Here is a 20,046-nt window from a genome sequence, read left to right as displayed (position 1 = left end):
TTCTCTTGGCGTCTCCGCGTTGGGGAGAGGTGGCGGCAGCAGTCTGCAACAAGGGAGCAGCTCTTGGATGGCCTCTGGATTGCCAAACGAACGTGACAAGGCGGTGTGGGACCTTCTCAATTAGGAAGGTGCCTTATGAGTGGCACATAGAGCCCTTCGTCTAGCAAATGCTTAGAAACAAAATAGGAAAATTTTCAGTCTGTTGAAGCAAGCTACATAGCTTTTTTAGGAAAACGGAAAAGAATCAGCAAAATCACCAGCAAAGCAAAAGATCAGCTAAGAAATTCACCACCAAGGCAGCTCTACTTTTCCCCAAAACATTTACGTGAACATTACATCTCATCCTACAAGCTGGAAGGAGGAAGCTGCCTTATTTATACCGAGAGCATCTCCTCCTCTTTTCAGCATCTCTCAAACGAGTCCTCCAGCCAGGGCTACCCCAAGAAGCCCCTCCAAAATCCTCCCACGCTCCGGTGTGGCTGAGGCTCAGCCCCGCTGCCCTCTTTGGTGTCGGCAATGAATCCCCCCGCCTGACTCGATGCCATATGCACTGCCCAATGCTGGAGCAAAAATATTACTCTGCTGAAGTTTACACAGCAAAGGCAGAGAGATTTCCCCTCCTGTGCTGAGGGAGAGTTCCCAAGAGAACAGAATCCCAATTAAATGTGGCTTTTCTTTAGCGGATCTATTTGAACATAACCTTTGCAGGCTAAGGACTGCTACCGGAGCCAAGCAAAACTGTTTATTCTCAGACTGCAAAATGAGAGCAAAATTTTGCAACCGCAAACTCTCACGCTTGCTAAGCAAACACTAAGAGAGGGTCTGAAAACCCTTGCAGGTTTCTAATATTTGCATCCAGAACTCCATTTGATGGTAGCCAGTCTTGCGCTTTCCCTGTACCTGTTGATGACATCTGGTAGCATAAACAGATTTTTCCCATCCATCTATATATATAAATGCTTATCTCAGATCAATATCTCTCTCGATTCATATCATGACATGGATTCAAAACTGTAACCCACATAAAAGTATAAAACAGCCCCAGCAGTTTAAAGCGCCATTATTCTGAGCTAACAAGGGATTAACCGATGGTCAGAATAGCAATCCTCTACTGAGATACTGCCTTCCTTTGCTTATTAAGTACTATTAGTTACCTACCTATGGTCAATATATATCCCAAAAGGAAACATCAATATGAGGCAAAGGACCATACAGATGTACCAGACACAAAGCATCCTCAGCCTGAGATGGGCTTCAGCAGAACATGATTTTCCCCACGGTCCCTATCCCAAAGAGACTTCAGTCTCCATATCCCCGAGACATCAAGTCTCAGCATTAAAAGCAATTATATAAATTTAAAAAAAATAAAAATATTCAGCTAGTACCGGGAAGAAAGATACAATAGGATACGACTTCACCTTCCTGGTGGCCTGGACAGAGCTGGAAGGAAGGCACGGCTGCGGTGGCAGGCTTGATGCAAAGGCTTCGTCCTTCCATGTCCCCGCAATCCTGGCCCAAAGCAGAACGTCGTAGGCAGCGGTGCTCCCCGGCCACGTCTCCTGCACTGCCTACCTCCAGCCCTGACTCCCGTTTAGGTCCAGGAGAGCAGAGGCAGCCCAGAACACCCACCTTGAAGCCGTCTTTGAGCAGCACCTCTAGGAACGGTTGAGGTTCAACAGCAGCAGGCAACAGCATCCCTTGCAGCGGAGGGCTCGCCCCAGAAATACTTTTGTCGTAGTTGATAAATACCGGGAGCGCAAGGGAGGTTAGCCCTACAGACAGAAGAGAAATTAAAAATCACTTTAATACAGGGGCAATTTTTTCAGCTCTTCTCTAACAAAACTTTGGGGCAATGACAAAGAGGGAAAACTTTGAGACTGGAAAACAAGATCATATAATGATGCTGAGTTAGCAAGAGCATAAAGCAAAACAAGATAACTGATTTTCCAATTGCATTTAATTTGGAGAATTTAAGACTTAAATAAAGAGAAAATTGTGGAAACTTATTGGAGCCAGAAACCATTAGTAGACTCTAACACTATATTAGTTTAAAGGGATTCTGTCAAGTGCAATTTTAGCGTTTTAAATTTTTTTCCATGTAATTAATGTCCCTGCAACATTAGTTACACTGTCTTTGAAGCTGGAAAATAGTGTTTACTTTCTTATCTTCACTGACATTGAACTTTCCTTCACGTCTTCTATGGAGATATTACACAGTGGTCTCGTTTCAGTTATAGTTTAGTTTATTTGTTTACTGGGCACCAGTGTGACCAACGGTATTCCTTATTCCAATGTTCCCAGAGATGCGCATGATGCTTTGTAAGCAGATGTAGCCTCTCCTGGGTTTTAGGACACTGATAGGCAGTGAAGAAAATAATCTGGTACCCGTTAGAGACGTGAGACAACACTTTGGATACTGTTTGTACCAAATCTTTGTTAGCACCATTGGAAAAAGCGTTAATACTAACAAAATTTACCAACACTGAATGGAAAATAATTTTGAGCGTGGCTGTATAGGGTTGCTTCCCATGGAGGGAGGGACTGGCCAAAGCCCAGAGGGGCACTACCCGCCACCCCTCTCCTAAGCGTAGCCCAAATCTGGCTCAGCTGGGGCACAGCTCGTGCACTAGACCATTCTCCCCAGTGAAACTGGGTTTGAAAAGGCATTGGAGGGATGCTGGAAAGGCCCAAAGGGACAGGACCCCCAAGGACAGCTGAATACCTGGAGCCTGTTGGCTTTCTAAGAGATGGGACTGGTTTTTAAATGCCTCTCCTCCAGCAGCACCTTCACACTGTAGAGCACAGTCCAACCCTCTGGTCTTCTTTTCGGGGCGTTAAACTCACAGCGTTTCACCCAACAGGAGGTAGAGGGATGCAGCTCAAAGGATGATTCCATAATCTTAAAGGTCTTTTCCAACTTAAATGATTTGATGATTCTATGACAGGTGCCACTCAAAAAGCGCAGCGAAATCCTCCTGGCCTGTGCCCCCGGTGTACATTTTTAGGTTTTACACGATTAAGGTTTACCTCCTTCAGTGTCTTGGACAGATCATAAAGATCTCTGCACATAGATTTGTGTCAACACGGACATATGCACACATAGGCATATGCAATTACGTATAAACCAATCTCTATATTACTGAACTTTTGGAAAGGAGCGTTATTGACATAACACTCTCATGGCACAAGACCCACTGCTGCCCTGGGTTTGGGTGCTGGGGGCAGACAGGCACCCACCTCCATCAGCTCTGCTGCGGGAACCAAGCTCTACTACTTGTAGGCTGTAGAGCTGAAATGTAGCAATAACCAACATTAGTTTTGCTTCATCTTATTGATTGATCCTAATTTTCCTTTTATTAAAAGCTAACTTCACCATCATTTTAGTCATTGATGGGGTATAGAGAATTAAGGAGCAGCTTAAGGTGCCTGATGTCAACAAGTTCCCATGCAAAGTTGCTTCATCTGGGGAAATTCTGACTTATTAAATATGTGCCATAATGACAGGAAAGCCGCTAACTCTCCAACTGATGGACTTAAGTGTGTCTGAGCAGCAACCCATGGGAGGTGCCAGCCAGTTTTCCAGAGTCAGGGACCAAGTCTTGTAGTTAAACATGGATATAAATAAGTTTTGCAGTAATTAGCATTCCAAATGGCATGTGGACTTTCTGCCTTTAACATTGTGTTATCACTCTTCTGGCTTTAACATTGCTTTGGGGAAAAATAAAGACCTTGTTATAAAAGACTGCAATGTGTGAGATTAAGTTTAATTTCCTTATTTTTGCCGCGGACTTGGAGGTCCCTTCAGTATATGATTTAGCTGCTGTATTTAGCTGAGTATTTGTAAAATTGTGTTAACAGAAGTTTTCCTTTCCTTACCATCTTCTCATTAGGAATATTTTGTTTCTTGTTATACAATGAGAGTACTGGGAGTCTCTGAAATCAGTGTAGGTTTCTGCTACCATGACACACATAAGCTGTGTTTACATCGTCAGATTTAATTACTCAGAAAAACAATCTGAAAAATCCATGGCCACTGTTAGATACAGAAGAAAAGCCATTGGTGCTATATGTACTTAAGCCTGTCGCACTTCAGAAATAGCTGGGCCCCACTAAAACAGATTATTCAAACATCAAGAATTACCCAGGAAAATTATAAGCCCATTTATACTTATGATGCTTTTACGGTACTTAAAGAACCAAAAAATGCTATGTCATAAGTTACTAGAATTTATCTGCAATAGACTTTTATATCACTTATTTTATAACATCAATTCATACAGACATCTCTTTCCAGAAAAGTTGTTTGAATAATTTTAAAAATATTTATTCTTCTGGTAATCATTTATTTTATGTACCACATTTTTAGAGAGCACTCTCAATTAGAGCTTATTTTATGCTCTATATGCAATACTTTAAATGTTGTTTGTGCCAAAAAGATCTAAGAAGTGTCTACAAGCAACATATTACTGTAACAGTCCCAACCGCAGCCAGTTTATCGTCTGTCTAAACCGCAGATCTTCCTGTGCAGAAACCATTGAAGTCAACTGGGCTCCATATGGGCTCTCTGCACTGACCTAAATCTATTCCCACTGATGATAATGGTAAAACTCCCAGGGCCAATTCTAAGTACTTTTGAAAGTCAGTTTGTAAACACTGGCATTTTAAGGAGCATTTTAAGGAACATTTTCCACAGGGTCATATATGGCCTTAGCATTTGCTTTAAGCTAAAACTTGGCATACGAGATTTCTTCACCAGAGAATATTTTCCTAGCAAAACTCAGACTTACTCCTTCCTCTGTTCTTCAAAATTGATGTTGTCAGTTTTGCGCTTTAAGTAAGAAGCAGAGTCTATTAGTTTAAGCGACTTCAAAAAGACTGGATGAGCTTCTTTAATCATGCACAAAAATTACAAGTCTTCACAGAGGTGACAGGCTCAAATTTTCAGCCACACAGAGGAAATTCTCAACTGTTTCTATTTCATATGGTCTTATTCCTAACCATGCCTGTGGGCTCAGAGATCTTTACCTAAATTCATATTCCACCAAAGATCAACACTTATCTTCAAAACTTGAGACCACAAATATACCTGCCAGAACAAATGAGAAGCTTGGAGACAATTTTAGCCTGTAGATGGTGAATACGCAAGTGGGGAAAAGACGTCAGCCTGTCTTTTCAAAAATTTCTTTTGTTCTACCTTAGAATTCAGATATTTTAAGAAATTTAAAGATAGCTGAGTCTGTACAGTTATTATCATTGCAACATATCAGAAACATACCTTTTTTTGGTCCCATCTATAGCTTGCAAGTCCTTAGGGAGCTTACGTATCTTCCTTGAGATGGTGACATGCAGACTGGGTTACGGTGTTTAACTACCACACCTTACTACCTGAAAGCCACTATGTAAGGTAACAGCATTCAGTATTTGCACATCACTTTAATGTGTGCTATATTTTGAAGATAATCTATCCAACAGCTTCGTAGCGGAAGACCTGCTTACGTGGAATTAAATGCCTACCTCCCACAAAACGGTAACGGCAAGAGGATGTTCAGCTCCCATTTATGCCTCTGGAAATCTCCCAGTTTTCATCTTTTTGAGTAGGGACCTTCACAAGACACCACTTGCAGATGTCACCACCACAGTATTCTAATTTGAACACTGTTAATATTGCACTGCTTGAACACACTGAAGTTAGCATTACCCCAGCCCCCCCACTACCCGTTCTTGCTCCAGGAAAACCTGCCAACGCGTCAGGACTGCTCGCCTCGCCAGACTCGTTGAAAAGGCTGACCGATGAAAACATTTTGTTTATCGGTTTTGCAAACCCCAGGGGCGCTCAACCCAACTTCAGAAAGGAAACCACCCTTCTGTTTTTTTAATCGACCCCCAAACGACAAAAAAAAATAATAATAATTATTAGTGAAATGTTTATGTCTGCAATTGTACTCCATTACTGCAAGCTCCCAAGCGGACACGCTCCCGTGCAAGGGGTTCTCATCCTCGCCAAAGGCTGTAGGAAAACAGAGTAAGAGCTGATGAAAGTTTGGAGAAAAGCAACAGTGATAAATACGCCTAAAGTAAGACTGGAATCCTTTGCAGGAGAGCTTTTATCAAATTTTATTTTGAGAGACACGGGAAAGAGGAGGGAGGCTGGGAGTAGTTGGTCAACCCCTGCCTGCAGCTGCACGTGCAAAGGGAAGGAAGCACAGAGCGAAACATATTTCACCTACAGCCCTCCATCCATAATACTAATAAGGTCAGAAAGTTTGTTTAATCAATGAAGACTACCACAGCAAGAAATAGCCATGTTACGGTATCCAACTCTAGATACATGGGTTTTGCATAGATCCCACATTTTCACAGAAAAGTTAAATGATTTCAGCATCTTTGCAGGAGAATAAACATTCAGGAAGATTCAAGATTCAAGCAATCCAGCAGGAACTGAGACACATGAAAGGGGAAAAAAAGCATGAAGGAATTCATATGCTCACTAACCCCCCGACACTGCTGTGCTCTAGCCTTGCTACTTCTGCTGGCAGCAGCTCTGCCTCACACAGAGGGAAATAAGATGGCCAGAAGGGAAAGAAAATGTTACTGAGTCACAGAGCTGGGCTAAAACGTTTTTTCAAATATCATTGCACAGAAAAAAGGCAGTTTGGGAGAGGATGAAGGTCTTGAAAGATTTGGCTAGAATTAGAAATGGGATATGCCGAGCTAATGAAACAGGAAAACGGTGAAATATTTCATTTGGATTTATTTTTTTCCAAACGTTTCATTTTTTCATTCCCAAATGATGCTGTCCATCGCTTCCTGGCAGCCCACCTTCCCAAGCACCACCCAAAGCAAGCATGCTTTCTGCCTCTGGCAGCAAACTGGGAGCTCACAGGAGCTGTTTGAGCACCGCAGGACACGTTGGGGTGGGTGCACGAGCCGTGCCGGACACCCAGAGCTGCTCCAGGCTCCCTATAGAGGGATTAAACCAGAAGCAATTACAGATTGCCCACAGGAACGGAGAAGCACTTTTTCCGCGGCGCTTTCGCACAATTGCGATAGTCACAACGCTCATATTTATCTCAACGCGGCCACCAAGGGCCGTGGTCATTACTCGATCCCTTCCCATCTCCCAGGAGACTGGAGGAGATGGGTGCTGGCCATAGCAAAGAGCAAACCCTCCAACAAGCTTCTTGGAACAGCAGAAGTTGGTCAGGCCAGCAAAGGTGTGGGGTGGCCGTTCACAGGCTCTCCAGAAATCCTGCACTAGCACAAGGACCGGGAAAGATCCTAAATATTAAATGTGGGGCTTGTGCAGCGCCCGATACAGATATATGATTGCCTTTATTGTTTGCCTTTAATAACAACAATAGTTTTATTTAGAATAACTTATTCTGCATTCCTTTCTATAAAGTTAGGATTGCGTATCTCAATATGTCGAGCGATGGGCAGTCTGATCTCTGGCAGTCCTTAAAGTTCAAGATACTGCTTTCACTACTCACTATCCCCAGGTGAGAGGCGATGATAGAGATGACCACCAAGACCTTTAATTTCTAGCCCCAAAACAGGCTTTGCCTGTCAGCTTGCCTGAAGCTGCTGCATCAAATGAAGAGATCAGCTCCTCCATCAGCAGACACAAACATCAGAGCAGGGAACACCCTCGACTGCACCAAGACACGCATCAGCAATTTTCTTTCAACAAAACCAGAGGACAAGCACTACAGGGCCTGGGTCAAAATAAAACAGTCAGTGAAAGGCACTAAAAAGGCCAGAAAATGAAAAGGTTAAAGTTCAGCCTACCCCAAAAAGTCCATTTTCCTGAATCTACTGCTCAGATCACAGCTTAGATTAATAAAAAAACCCCAGCATATGTACCTCACCTTTATGAGATGCTCAAGCCTTAGCAAGCACGATTCTGTTGTTAACCAAATGTTATTCAAATACAAACTCCAGGACACCGTGACGTGCTTTATGTTTCATACTTTGGGGGTAATATATTAAAGGTAATTGCAGGTCTACATGTGCGCTCAGTGTGAATATCTTATTGGATGAAAAATCAAAAAATATTGTCATTCAACTGGTATTTAAAATCCACTATTTTCTCCCCAGCTTATGAAAATAATTTTCATTAAGGGGAGTTATACCGCTAGAAGCATTTGCCTTCCAGAAAGAACCATAATTTAAAGCTGATTCTGCAAGCAATCTCATTGCAAGAGCACATCTGGAGCATTTTTAAATGTGCTGAGTGCTGACATAATTAAATAGCCTCTGAAACCGTTGATTCAGTCTCTACAGCTGGGATGCTGCGAGACAGGCATGTAGCTTGTTCTATCACTCATAAAACAGGATTGTTTGATCTCATCTCAGCTGAGCAGACAAGGAAGAGAGGGAAGAAATGAAAGAACTCCGCTTTTCCCTTGATTTTTAAAACTGAAGAGACAAACCTACATCTTTGATGCACCATGTACTTTGTTTTGTCAGATGGCTGCTGCTGTAAAATAGGAAATCTTTTTCTGAGAAAAGAGAGGGAAAATGAAAAGAAAAAGGGGGAAAAAAGACAAGAAAAATGAAATGCAAAGCATGTAAAATCAAATTTGAACCACCAGGAAAAATAAGAAGCCGCCTCCTGCAAGGATCATGTCCTGCTGCCATTATGGCTAAACCACCACCATCAACACAAAGCCATCTTCTCTGCAATAACCCTGAATAAAATTTAAAATAATACACACCTGAGAAGAGCAAAAAATGGGGAAAATTAATTTGCTTATTTTATGCTTTCTCTGCAACAGTTCTCAGCATTTATTATGCAGTAATACAGAGATATAATTGCATAACTTTAAAATTATTTCTAATGCAACTATTTCTATATTATACTATGAATTACAGAAATTCTGCGGGGGAACTGAGAACAGGCTCCACTTCTCAAACAGAATAAGGACCGATTCCTGCCACAAAGAGCTTATTTACACAGTTTGCTACAAACTATCCTATAAACAGGCCCGCTCTCATCAACTTACCTCATTAATCCTGGCTTGTTAATTAATTCCCATGTTCCTCAGAGCACAGTTACCCAGCTTACCAGCTTTGGGAGATGATTTTCCTTCTAGCACCAGCCCTTGCTCCTTGGTTTGGGTCCCTCCCTGGTTTGGGGGGCTGCACAAGGGAGACGGCAGCATCCAGCCTTGCAGGACCAGCAGCCCCCCCCGCCGCAGCCAGGGCTCCCTGGCCTCGTTTCCCCCCTTACAAAAAAGAAATCTGCATTTATGAGTGAGGAAAAGCATCTAAACACCTCAACTCTGCAAACACGCACATGCTTACCTCTATAAGGAGTCAACGCAGCATCAAGACTCGCACGCTTATGTTTAAATATACATAGCCGCCTTTGTGGAATCAGGGTCTAAACTGAATGGCAAATTTTGTACATAAACTTGAGGTCTTCATGTGAAATCCCAACCCATAGGAGAATCCCATGAGTTGGGATTTTCATCATGTATTCAAAACTTAATGCAACCTCAGGCTCTAGCAAAAAAGCGAACAATGATACTGCTACTGTTTAAAAACCATCACTTTCTACTAGTGAAGCATTAGTATGAAAAAAAGTGATGCTGTACTAAAAACTAAGATAAAGCCTAGTAAAAGGCACTGAAAAAAAAGCTAAAAAGTAAAGCAAAAAAAAAAAAGAAATTTTCCACTTGCGTGTTTGGCAAAAGCCAGCAAGATATAGCTAGGTATCTCTGAGCACCCTCTACAAAACAAAACACCCCAACAAAAATGCATCTATACTGTGGTTTCACTGGAAAAACCTCCAGCAAACTTTGCTAACGCCAGCTCGGCTGCCGGCTGCCGCCCTCCCATCGTGCCCATGCTGGCGATGCAGGCAGGAGACACCCACGCGCTGGGGCAGCCAAATCCCCCCCAAAAAACCCTCGCCCAAGAAAGCAAACAGCCCGGGACAGGAGTTAATAACAGTCCCTACAGCTCATTTCAGGTACTGGGGTGATTACCATGGTCTAAAAACTAGAAACAGCCGACGCTGCCGCTGAACCGCGAGCCTCGGAGCAAATAGCAGCGCCCAACAGGGAGGGGGTAGGTTCAAAACTCAAGCGCCAAAGATAAAGCAGGGGTGAAAGTCCACTGAGGACAAAAAAAAAAAAATCAAGGTATATGTGACCTTTAGCAAACAGAAGGCAGTGAGTCCCACTTGCCTCTAAGAAGGTAGTCTGCTTCCAAGCGTTTAAATGACTTCAGTGATAATCCTAGCACATATTCACCTGCCACTAAGCTATTGTATGCCGAGCATTGAAGAAACATTTGTTTAAAACTCATCTGCAGTTTATTTCTTAGAGTTACAGAAATTTACTAAGTCGTTGGTCTGGTATATCTTAAAATAAAAATAAAAAAGCAGATTGCAATTTATTGGTAAAGTTGCAGTAAAATTCAGATAGCGTATCAGACCATAGGGGCTGTGAAAAGACTTGCATCTCCAGGGCACATCAAGCCTGATTATACACTAAAAGAAGTGACTAGGAAAGTTAGAAGAAGGTAAGCAATTGTTACAAAAACAGCTGTTTTGTCATTTCTATCAGTCTTTGGTAAACGCAGAAGAGCTGAATCACTAGGTGCCAAACACCAGCGCTGAGCACACTGCAGATTGCAAATACAAAACTATTTGCTTTTTCTGCACCATTACCACCTAAGCTGATCGTGAAAAAGAATTAATAATTAAGGGTAATTATCTGACTGAACACTTTTTAATATGCTGAACTCAGACCCGTGTTGTTTATGAATAGCTTATGGCTCTTCCTCTCCGGAGCATGCTGCTTCCCCATGCGGGAAGGCGAGAGGAGAGGGACGGCAAGCACGGGGAGGGGGACGAAGGAACGGCATATGCTAACCTTATCATTTGGACTTGTTTTGACTGGACACTTAATCTTACCTCTTGTGAATGACACATTCTTCTTCTCCATATGCCACTTTCCCTTGGCTGCTCACCAGCCCTGAATGCCAGAGGTTACAGGAATGGAAAAAACACTTACTTCCTAATTAAAGAGTCATTTAGCAATGTGTGCTGTAATTTTACTGCCTTGGTTCTTTCCTTCCTATATACAGATAGACTGGCAATGACTTTTGCTAAATAAAATCTCAACAAAGGAACGACAAACCTGTTAAAATAAATCTTTGATTTGTGACCTTTATACTAAAAAGATCCCCTCTCTTTCCAGCTTTGTTATTAAAAAAACATGTGCTGTGAAAGGTTAAGAGATTGGAAATAGACACCTTGAATAGAGCTCCTGAGAGAAATACCTTCGGACGTGCCAGCGAGGATCAAGCGGTATTGACTGAGGTCCAGGTGGAGAGTTTCTACAAAGCCTCAGCATCCCGGCAGATAGGTTTGTCTAAAGCACTCTGCTGACTTTTCCAGCCTGGGGCTCCAGCCTCTGCTGCAGAAGTGTGAGGAAGACAAATAAAAAACCTCAGGAAAACAAGTTTGAGCTAGGTTATTTCAGTTGGTGTGCCAGCTGATGGATCCTGACATGGATGCACAGAGAGATGCGCGGCACGTGGGTGCGCTCCTACCCTTGCTTGTAGAGCAACGACTTTTTGAGAAAGCACGTTGGGAAGAGTCTGACCAGCTGAATATCTAAGGCTGCTGATTTTCTGCAGTATTGACCAAACGTTACCGCATTCAACAGCGCCGTAACCACCAAAAAAAGCAATCCTATACATAAATTGATACAGAATCCAGGTAGAGGTGGATGGCGTCTATAAGACCCAACAATTACACAAGGTGAACTCGCACGGCCAGGCCTGCAGTATAAGCAGGTTAACAGGTCTCTGCAGTCTACAACACCAACGTTGATCCCTAATTTCTGACGTTATTTCTCAGATCAAGTGTCCACAGAGGACTCCCGAGTATTTGAGCTATGAGCTGCTATAATTTTGTGTGCATCGTTGTCAAAATTTCCATCCTCCATTTTGCGTGAGTTTTTATACGCTTTAGCAGCCTAAGTGACTTTTCCACTGCCTTGTCAGATGGCCTCACTTTTCTCATCATAAACCATAAAAGCTGCATGAAATACATGAGTGCACAGTTTCTGTGAGCCAGCTCTAATACAAATTATTTGTCACAGAAACAACTAGCTGCAGCTGCACATTTGTAGGCAAATCTTTCTGTGCGTTAAGTGAGATAACAGACTGGGATGTATGTACGTTTTATATCTGAGTTCTTACAAAACATTTACCATCGATCAGTGTGCAGTCTAGATCTCTTCTGCTATCTTCTACTGCCTTTCTGCTAATTTTTCTTTTCGTCTTTGTGTCCCATAGGTAAGCATAATCAATTTAAATGTGATACTTATATCTCTTCCCCAGCAATCTGGATTTTGCTGTTTCTTAAAGGATTTGTACACTTCACAGTAAAGTCAATTATTATTTCAAAAGTATCTTTTAACATGTGACATATAATAAAAAGCTATTTTATTGCTATCCCAAGTCACAAAACACAATAATACAGCTTTAATTCCATTTTCTTTACTTAAACATATGTGCTGGTTTTGGCCGGGAAACATGACCTATGATTAAAAGTTTAAGTGACTTGGGGCTGGTGGAAAAGAACTCTAAAACAAAATATTATAACAACCTTGAAGCCTGAGGTAGAATATTATATGAATCTTCATTTATACGAGGAAGGCTGCTTTTTATGTAACAGGGGAACAGACAAACTGCTCACTGTGGAGGAGATGGCACGGACTGCAGTTGCTCAGAAATCTGATATCAGGAAAAATGTTGAAATAGTAAGGTTAGTGACACAATGGCCTAGTTCCAAAAACAAATCCATGAAAAAGTCCTGGCCTTCAGCCACTGACAGGTTGGTGGCCACAACCAGTCTCTTGATCTTGCTTGTTTGCCTAAGCTGAAGGTCTATCTAAGCCTAAGTTGAATGTGAGTCATCCTTCTTCTGGACTCAGAGCCACAGTTACTATTGCAAGTACAGCTGCTACCAGTTCCTCCATTACTTCATGGCTGTTGAGCTTCCATCATTAACTTGATTTGCTATCATTTGAATTCATTTCATTAAAGTCTGGGGCTTCGGTCTCCAATCTCACGCAAAACCAAGGAGCACCTCTGTGCAGCTCTCTCCTTGACGGATACACTAATTTGGTGTCAAGACCTACCTCCTACTGGAGCCATTAGAAAAAATCCTACTCATTTCAGTGGAGTTGGGTCAAAGTGTGCAGAAGATGCTTTGGGGTTATTAAAACATCCCATGCATATTGTGGACAGATGCAAGATTGCTGTGTGCTAAGCTTGGAAACCATGTGGGCAAACGCAGAGTGGTGCTAAACTGAGCTAGTAGGGCCTGATGGTACATAACTGAGCTCAGCACCGGTAAGAACAATTTACTAATAAAGGTTAGAAAATAAATTGTTAGTGCCACCCAAGGTGGCGGGAAAAAAATATGTTCGGCATGCCCTGTTGTGAAGGGTTTCATTGCCGAGCAGCTCTTTGCCCCGGTTCCTTCCAGCCAGGTGACAGCATAAAGCATTGCTTTTAAGCAAACTGAAGCCAGTGTGTGATCACAGCTAGCAAAGTCCTGCCAGGTCCGTGGGAGCCAAAACTCTTCAGCACTGAATATCCTGAAACAGCAGCAACATTCATTTCACCCTTCACAGAGTTCATCATTACTGTACATGTATTCCCTCAGCAGGAGACAATGGCAGCCAAAAGTAAAATAATTGTTTCTCCTTGTAGAGGAATGCTCCAAGAAAAGGCCCCAGGGACTATTCTAAGCAAGTCCAATTTTTTCAACCATATCTAGAAAGAGTACTGCCATCTGCTTTTATCACATAATTTACACAACGCTTAGCCAGAGACAGAGCATAATAAAACCTGCTGCCCCCCTCCTGGGAAACGGTGCCTTTTAAAGAGGATTGGTGACCCCACTAGTCCAATTTGGTCTGAAATTATTGCTCTGATATTGGAAATTTTCTGTACAAGGAGGCAATGTACAATGGCATAAGTAGCAGAAGTTACTTGGGTTTTGTTCAGTTCCTGGGTGTTTTTTTCCCTTATCTAAAAGTATTTTTCACTTAGTAGAGGGCGTACATGACATACCTTGTCATAGTTTAACCCCAGCTGGCAACTCTGCCCCACGCAGCTGCTGGCTCACTGCCTGCTGCAGTGGGATGGGGGAGAGAATCAGAAGAGTAAAAGTGAGAAAACTCATGGGTTGAGATAAAGACAGTTTAATAGGGAAAGCAAACCAAGGAGTTCACTCCCCACTTCCCAAGGGCAGGCGGGTGTTCAGCCATCTCCAGGACAGCAGGGCTTCATTATGCCTAACGGTGACTTGGGAAGACAAATGCCATCACTCCAAACATCCCCCCCTTCCTTCTTCCCCCAGCTTTATATGTTGATCATGATGTCCTATCTTCTGGAATATCCCTTGGGTCAGTTGGGGTCAGCTGTCTCGGCTGTGCCCCCTCCCAACAACCTAATCACACCATATGAGAGCCTGGCCTCATGTGGGAACACAAGTGTCTTGGTGATAAAGGTGTAAATTAATCCTAGGCTGTGTACCAGAGTCCCTATGGCTTTTCCAGATGTAGATAACGAAGACACACTGGAAAACGGCACGTGAAGAAGTTGCCCAAGTCCACAATAACCTCATTAGTGCTACCACCCCCTCTTCCATGAGCCCCATCACTCCAGATCACATGCCAGGAGTGAGCTAGTACCTATCTAGTGGGATAGATGGTGTTATCTAGTAAATATACATTTTGTATGCCTGGAGATTGATAGCAAAAGTCATAATTTTGGTCCCATAAAATGGGTCTCTGGGTGTTCTTTGAACAGAACAAACAAACAAAAAATTCACTCCCTAAAGCACTATTTTTCATTTCATGACTTTTTGAAGAATATGGCACTTCTTTGGGGCTGGGTAACTTCCACCCCATATTCATGGCAGTTGGTTTTGTTAGAGGGGTTTTTTGTTCATGGTATTCCTCAGAGAGAGGATGTCTAAAGTACCTTTTCCCAGCAAATTATCATAGTGCACGGTACTAAAAACACACATACTGCGAACATCAGCTCACTATGTTCATTAGGTACAGAGTTTGTAGAACAGCACAAAAACTCGGCTACATACTTTGTAGAATTTTCAGAAAGCTGCCATTTGCCCAGAAGCCCTCTTCAAACTTCATTTATATCAATATACAATGACCTGCTCATCTCAATCAAGCCTACCCTTAAATTTATACTCAAATGACTCATGATAACCCACAATTTCTATTTGCACATGGTTATATCAAATCTCTTCTTTAGCTGTACAAATACTGACACTCTACCAGTTCTCATTATTTGCCTGGCTCTCTTGGTTTGCAATCGAAACCCTTGTGCATTGATGCTGTTCACATCCTTTTCTTTTACAGGCGCGCTGAATCCCATTAAAATTCTCCATGTAGTAGTTCATCTCTCTTTATCTGTTTTTCATGAAGCTGGGCTAGCATTCTTTCATGGAGAATAAGAAAGGAAAGGAGGAGAGCACTGCATACCATTTACCACATACTTTTAAAAGAAGCTTCCAAAATAGATGCAAAATAAATATCTACAGTAACACTTTTCTACTCAGCTTAGAAGTGATTATATTATTTGGTAATCTTCATGGATATTCTTGACACTTCTTTCTTAACGTATGCACCTCATCAAAAGAGTTTCTTTCAATATGTTTGACTAATACAAGAATAGATGCACGAGACCCGTCAATTACCCAGTGTAAGCAGAGAGCTCCTTGACCTCAAATCACACAATAATTTCCACTGAACAGGACCTCTGGAGATGATCTAGTCCAATCCCACCCTCTCAGAGGAGCTCCACTACAGTAAAACCAGGTTTCTCAAATCAGGTATATTGGCCTTAGCATGGACATGGTCCTGCCCAAGCAGACACTGACAGTGCCAAGGGCTTCTACAGATGACCCGTACCTTGTTCCATAGGTGATACTGCCTTCATTATCTTATAAACTGGCCATGCTGTTATCCTCAAATGGATATAGCCACTGCTGTATTTTTTATTTGCTGCAGCAGTGCCAAGGACTGAGGTATAATCCTGTAGCATTTGTAGGATTTTTAGCTCTGTATCCTGATCTGATCTGTTATCAGACTGTCATAATTTTTAGTGAATTATAAATAAATACATATTCAATACCTTTATAAAATTAATTTTAGAAAAAAACAGTAAAGCTGTATTGGGTTTTCATGGCAAGGTTTTGGTAGCGGGGGGGTTACAGGGGTGGCTTCTGTAAGAAGCTGCTAGAAGCTTCCCCCATGTCCGACAGAGCCAATGCCAGCCGGCTCTGAGATAGACCCGCTGCTGGCCAAGGCCGAGCCCATCAGTGACAGGGGTAGTGCCTCTGGGATAATGTATTTAGGAAGGGGAGGAAAAACCTGCACAGCAGCAATTGCAGCCGGAGAGAGGAGTGAGAACATGTAAGAGCCCCAGCCCTGCAGAGCCCCAGGTGAGTGCAGAAGGAGGGGAGGAGATGCTCCAGGCGCCGGAGCAGAGATTCCCCAGCAGCCCATGGTGATGAAGACCACGGTGAGGCAGGCTGTCCCCCTGCAGCCCAGGGAGGTCCACGGGGAAGCAGATCTCCACCTGCAACCCGGGGAGGACCCCACGCCGGAGCAGGGGGATGCCCAAAGGAGGCTGGGACCCCACGGGAAGCCCGCGCTGGAGCAGGTTTGCCGGCAGGACTTGTGACCCCGCGGGGGACTCACGCTGGAGCAGGCTGTGCCTGGAGGACTGCAGCCCGGGGGAGGGACCCACGCTGGAGCAGTTCGGTAAGAACATTACCCTACTCTGGTTTGATTGGCAATAAATTAAGTTGATTTTCCCCAAGTCAAGTCTGTTTTGCCCATGACGGTAATTGGTTGAGTGATCTCTCCTGTCCTTATCTCAACCCATGAGCCTTTTGTTTTGTTTTCTCTCCCCTGTCCAGCTGAGGAGGGGAGTGATAGAGCAGCTTTGGTGGGTACCTGGCCTCCAGCCAGGGTCAACCCCCCACAAAAGCTTACCTGGAAACCTGTTCTTTGTTTTTCTGTTATTGCTTATCATACTTCCCTCATAATGGAGAAACTTCTCAGCACATACTTTTCCATTCAAATGCAATTAATTCTGATCAGGTATGCACCATTTTACGTGCTCCTGGGTGCTGATTAGATAGAAGAGTAATCTGTTTTGAATTAAATGTTCAGATTACATTACACTATTTCATGCCATTCATTGCATTAGGAAATGAAAAGTGTTGCTTTACATGAAACAGAATCATTGAATGAAACATGCACTGCTATGAAACGCTTCCAGTCTGAGATACCGATAGGACAATCTACCATCTAAACAATTATTAAGTTTATTTTCTTGCCTTTATTCCTTTCACTGAGATAGAAGTCATGGCAATTAATAAGGATAAAGTTACACCAACTTAGAAAAGAGAGTCAGTTACCCAAAACCATTGAAATTAAAGATATGATGCTGTTACGCTTGAAAATACCTTTGATTTTTCCTTTATTATCCTCAAAAACTGCTGTTAGCCTCGGGATTTGTTGTGTTGCTTACATTAAGCATAGGGGATGCTGCATTTCTGCAGCTGGGTGCTGTGCTGACTCCCAGCCATCAGGGACAGGACAGCAACAAACCTCAGCTATTGACTCAGGCCCATCCCGCTGCCCCAAACAAAACTGGAAACCGCTATTACGCTGCACCACCAGGCACCATAGGCATTTGCTTCCCAAAGAATAACTCCTCTCAGCTTTCTGGGAAAGAAAAAAAAAAATAAGGCTTGAATCTCTAATAAACTGCTTAAGCTTTTGTCATACTTGCCATGATCTAGACTCCCAGGAAAACAAATTCCTTCTGAGCTCATAGCCCTCAGTTACGATCTCAATGATTTAATTAAAAAGGAAAAGTTTCCTTCTACAGCCAGAAGGCAGCTGAAAGTATCGGACAGTTAGCAAGAAGAGGAAAACAGCTCAAGGATATTGTTAAAAACATCCGGGTAAGAAAAAAATGCAAATAATTTAACAAGCTGTGCTAGAAGGAGACCAGATCAAATACTGAATTTTAAACTAGGTCCAAACTAGAAGCTACTTTCCTTGAGTTTAACCCATCTTAGGGAGGCTCTTTTTGCCATACTGCTTCAGCTACAGCTGGAAGCACCACCTCCAAATTACTAACAACATTTTCAACATCCCTGTGTGCAAAAGGTGCGTTATTCTTAGGAAAAAGAGCACATCCTTCTGGGATCCAAACCCAGGTTTTTGGGCTCACACATCTAAAACTTCACAGACTTATCAGGAGCAAACAGAACCACCTGAAGCTTGCCTGCCTCTCACAAGGAGGTAAACAAAATTCAACCATTATATTGCAGAGCCTAGCTTCTGCTTTTGTCCTACTCGCTGCACAAGGGGGGGGGAAATTGAGTTCAGAGCTCTCATGAAGAACGCCACAGTGACAGTGAAAGAGAGGTGTCCTGAGCCAAATTCAACTCCTGAAACACCTCTGAGCCATTCATAGGTTTCTTTGTCAAGCAGGGACCTCTCCTCCTCATAAAAATAGAGGAGAAAATAAAGAGCGTAACTTCGGCTTTGATTCAGCTGAAGGAATAAATACCCTGTTTTCTCAGGAGCCGTGTGAAGCTGGTTGTCTTTGTGTTAGTCTGAACTCATAACACCAATTATGACTACAGCATATTCATTATTCTTCCTGAATGCTGGAAAGCATAGAAGAAAATCTGGTTTTTACCCTGTAGTACACAACTGATGGCAGCAGCCTGATTTCACCAGTCATTTCACCAAAAACCTAAAGGACTAAGATGTTTATGGGTTCAGGAGAGAGACCAACCACTAGACAGATGCTTGCACTAGAAGCCCACTTTTTTTTTTTTTTTTTAGTAAATAAGCCTTTAAAAGCAGGTTACAACAGTGCAAGTGCAGCAACCAGTTACTCAGCTTCTTTAAAAATGAATAAATAAGGAGTATTATTTTTCCATGGGTACAGGCTATTTGCTTTGTCTCCTCATGTTTCTAAGGCTGAAGTGGGAGAAGATTGCCTTTGTTTTACCCATATAGAGAGATAATTAACCAGGGACATTTAGTGATTCTTTGTCATTCAGGATAATTAACTAGGCTGGCACAGAAACAGTGTTTGCACAGGTTGTCTTTTCCCGAGTTGATCTCTTAGAGGGTTGTGTGTGTGTGTATGTGTGTGTGTGTTTTTCTGCAGGTTTGGGTGGTTTTTTTTTTTAAAGAGATTATCAGTTTTATCCTGATGTAAAACATAAGAATTGCATCCGATTACCAGAAATTAACAGAAATGATCGTTAGCAGCTCTGCAACACCCTGAGTCAGCTCCCTTTGCATCTGAGGGTCACACTTTGCAGGCAGGCTGATGTATATGCTACTATCCCTTACAGCCTTTCACCTCTCCCTTAATCATCTCTCTCTCAACCACCTTGATAACCTCTCTTCATCCTTATTAAAGACAGAAAATATATTAGCCGAGTACATCAGCTCCATTGACTTACATAATTACTCTCCTTTCCTCTTTGTAGTGAAAACCCACCAACTCTCCAGGGTCCTCTTCCCAGCCACTTTTTCTAGACCTCTTCCACTTTGCTTCCTCCTATAACACCAGTGCATTGCATTCTCTTTCAACTCAATTTACTTGCATGCCTTCTTCCAATATCTTCCTTTCAGTCTCCTCTGAGCCACTGTAGTCAACCCCGTGATAAACTCATGATTCCAAAAACCATTTCCTGATATTTTCACCCTTTGGAGCCATCCAGCGGCACCGAAGTACACAAAATGCCATGACTCGTATACGGTCCGCTGAGAACTGGAAGAACTGTGTACAACTGCCATAGAGCCAGGACAAAGTAAAGAATGGGACCGTCTCCAGAAGCACTGGAGATAGCCCAATCCTGTTTTTTCTCCTCATTCACAGCTTTTGTTATTTGCCCCATATTCTGTAGAGCTGCTAGGCACCTATTCCACGCTTACCTTC

The sequence above is a fragment of the Buteo buteo genome, chromosome 7, assembly GCF_964188355.1.
Source record: "Buteo buteo chromosome 7, bButBut1.hap1.1, whole genome shotgun sequence".
In the NCBI taxonomy this organism is placed as follows: Eukaryota; Metazoa; Chordata; class Aves; order Accipitriformes; family Accipitridae; genus Buteo; species Buteo buteo.
The sequence above is the reverse complement of the archived record's forward strand: the minus strand, read 5'-3'. Positions refer to the sequence as shown.